The sequence below is a fragment of the Coffea arabica genome, chromosome 8e, assembly GCF_036785885.1.
Source record: "Coffea arabica cultivar ET-39 chromosome 8e, Coffea Arabica ET-39 HiFi, whole genome shotgun sequence".
In the NCBI taxonomy this organism is placed as follows: Eukaryota; Viridiplantae; Streptophyta; class Magnoliopsida; order Gentianales; family Rubiaceae; genus Coffea; species Coffea arabica.
This window is the reverse complement of record NC_092324.1, coordinates 16,657,268-16,661,160: the sequence shown is the minus strand read 5'-3', so window position 1 is coordinate 16,661,160 and position 3,893 is coordinate 16,657,268.

Here is a 3,893-nt window from a genome sequence, read left to right as displayed (position 1 = left end):
CACATTTTGGTTGTTTTGCTTTTGATGACATATTCGAACCTGATTCTTGGATAGACAAAAACACTTGTTTTTGAAGAAGGTTAGATAAACATTTCAAAGTGCCAAGAATGACACACTTAAAAGACAATATCTTTGATCGGAACAAAACAATGCTTTCTTTGTTCCATCAGGCCTGATCAAAGTATTCACTTTCTTGGACTGTATTTCAAAGAACTTTTGTGATCATCAAAACCAAGAATAACATTCTCCCCCTTTTTGATGATGACAAAACAAAAGTTTGAAATGAAATTTGATGATTGCAATGAAAGCTCCCCCTTTCAAAATAGACAAGAACTCCCCCTGCCATAGTGAATCAAAGAACTTTTGAAAACCTCCCCCTCACTAGACTGCCCAACCGAGTTTAGACAATTATCCAAAAACATGACAATTAAGTAACACACAACCAACATATCACCAATTCAATCCATCAGCAAAATCCAAATTTAATTCCAAATTTAATTAAACCATCAATCAATTCAACATATCCAACATCATCAAATCCTCATCAATCCATTCTCCCCCTTTTTGTCATCACAAAGGACAAGCCAAAAACATCCATCTTATACACAAATACATCTTATCCAAAATGTAAACCAAAAACAATTCATGATAAACATCACCAGAATAAACAATTCATTCCATTCACAAACATCACCAGTACTTAAACATCACCAATAACTTCCATCAAGATACTTAGAAACATCACAGAACTTAAACATAAACAAGAATATCCATTATATTACACCACAGTACTTAGATCATCCATCAAAACACACCAAAAGAAACTTAGAATATCCATAACATAACATATTCTAAAAGAGACAAACAAAATGCAAATGTCCTAAATGATGAACTAAGTGGATCCAGGTGTCCTCCGAGAGAGCTGATATTGGTCAAGATCCTCCTCTTCAGTGTCTTCATTATCTTCAGCAGCTTCTACAATTGGTGCCTTGCCTTTGTCTGATGTGGAAGGGCCATGAGGAGTCACAGGAGTTGCTGGATTCGGATCTGGAACTGATGAACCTGGATCAGTGGTTCGAGGTTCTTTGTCATGTGAGACTGCCTCAACCACAGGTGGAGGAAAAAGAAGATTCTTTTTGTCAAGAAAGGCAGTTTGTTGCTCAGAAGACATGGTGAGCATGAGACCATGTTCTAGAAGAAGAACATGCTGTTTGAGTTCTTGAAGAAGCTCAAGTACTTCATTACTGGAAGAGGAAGATGCTTTAGTGGCAGACTTCCTAGGGTGAATGGGAGTGAGTGAAATGGGTGAAGGATCATGTGCAGTCTTAGACCTAAGTTCACTAGAAGATGCACCCTTATAAGCCCATAGATTATCTTTGAAAACAAGATTTTTCCTTTCAAAATACCCTTTTGTAAAGGCATAAGAAGATGCTTCTTTAGGACAAACACCTAGAATAGGGACTTTGTTAAACTCAAAAATCTTTTGAAGAAACTTTCCATAAGATAATTTTCTGCGAGAATCAGTGGCATAGCGAAGTAAGAACTTGCACATGACAAAACCAAAATCAATACGTATTTTTTCTTGAAAACAATAAAAGAGGTACAACTCCATTTTGTTTGCATCAGTTCTGTGGCCATCAGTAGGCACAAGCAGGTTTGAAATGATAGAAAAAGCAATTAAATTCACAGGGGCCAGATCATTCAATTTAGCATCAGCAGGTGAGGAAAAACTTCTTTTGAAATAGGTTAACATTTTTGTCCCATCAAAATGATTTGCAGCAGTAGGAAGCTCTTCATAAGAAAAGAAATTAGCAATCTTATCTTTGCATAAACGTTCAATGGTAGTATTTAAAATGGAGTTCACAATTTCAGAGTCAATGATTAAGTCTACCCCATTAACCCTGGAAAATATTTCAGTTGGGTCAGAACCTTTCCTTAGATTGGCAAAAAATTGATGCAACATATCAGGATAGTAGACATTTGGCATAGAAATAAGATGTGACCATTTCTGGAAAGCAAATAGACTCAGAATGGATTCTAAACCTATGGAGCGAAATTCAGAGGGGTTTACAGTTCTTTGAGGGATGACACCCTTCTGGGATATCCAGGAGTATTTGTCTTTCGCAGCATCATCAAAGAATGTAGGAGGAGGAACTGATTTAGGAGGCGGTTGAGAGGAGGTCCCCTGTCCAGATTCAGGCTGAGATGTGGGTTGTGGAGTAGGCCGTGACATTTGACCCTTGATAGCTCCCCTTTTGAAGCGTTTGGATGTCCGTTTGACAGTAGGAAGATCCTCATCCTCATCCCTGAGTGGATGCTTGCGTCCGGCAGTAACTTTTCCTCCCCTTAGATTCACCATTGTTCTAAATGTGTGGAATGGAGGATGCAAATGATGCACACAGCAGTAGGGAAGTGAATCGCACAGAAATTTTGGGACAAAAACACCTTGAACGAGATTTGACAGAGCGGTTATGCAAGAGTAGGGTTGTGAGGAAAATTTGGGGATTTGCGAAATGTTACTCAGTTTGGTGAAATGATCAGGAGAAATGAAACGCAAACGATGGGGAAATGTTTTGGTTGAGTCAATTTGGGAATGGTAGTTACAGAATGGTACGAATTTGAGAGTGAGGGAAGAGAGAGTTTTCGTCCGAGAGGAAATAGGATATGAAGAGACTGAAGCAAATAAGGAAGAAAGTTGATTTAAAACAAATGAGCCGTTGCACTGTCGGACGGCCGAACGAAGTTGTACGTCCGACAGTTGCGTCCGAACAGGCGCAATTCTGGAAAATGGCTGAAGAACATCATCGGACGTCCGTTCATCTTCTTTCGGACGTCCGAAGACTTTGAGAAATATTAGGATGATTTTTCGATTATTCCTAATTTTGATCTTAGATGAATGAACTGATCTAATGGCAGAGCTTTGGTAAATATATCAGCAAATTGATCTTTAGAACAAACATAATTTACACATATTTCACCTTTTTGAACAAGATCACGAATAAAGTGATGCTTTATATCTATGTGCTTTGTCCTAGAATGATGAATAGGATTTTTGGTCAAATTTATAGCACTAGTATTATCACAGATATATATATTGGCAATATATATAGCACTAGTATATATATTGGCAATATATTCCGCTTCGGTTGTAGACAAAGATATTGCATTTTGCTTTTTGCTAAACCAAGAGACTAAACAATTTCCAAGAAAATGACAAGTTCCACTCGTACTCTTTCTATCCACATGACAACCTCCAAAATCAGCATCCGAATAACCATATAGAGCAAACTCATTAGATCTAGCATACCAAAGACCATAGTCTAATGTACCTTTCAAATACCTAAAAATTCTTTTTACAGCATTCAAATGTGATTCTTTTGGACAAGATTGAAATCTAGCACACAAGCAAACAGCAAACATAATATCAGGTCTACTTGCGGTTAAATAAAGTAGGCTTCCGATCATACCTCTATAATGCTTTTCATCCACATGATTACCTTCTTCATCTTTGTCAAGCTTTGTAGAAGTGCACATTGGAGTTCCAACTTGTTTTGAGTCCTCCATGCCAAACCTTTTCAGCAATTCCTTGGTATATTTTGCTTGATTTATAAAAATTCCCTCAAGAGCTTGATGTATTTGAAGTCCAAGGAAGAAATTTAATTCTCCCATCATACTCATTTCAAATTCATTTTGCATAGTGGTGGAAAACTCCTTACATAGATACTCATTAGTAGCACCGAAAATAATATCATCAACATATATTTGCACAATAAGAAGGTCTTTCAACATGTGCTTAGTAAAAAGTGTGGTGTCCACAACACCCCTTTTGAAACCTTTTTCAATCAAGAAACCACTTAATCTTTCATACCAAGCTCTTGGAGCCTGTTTTAAAC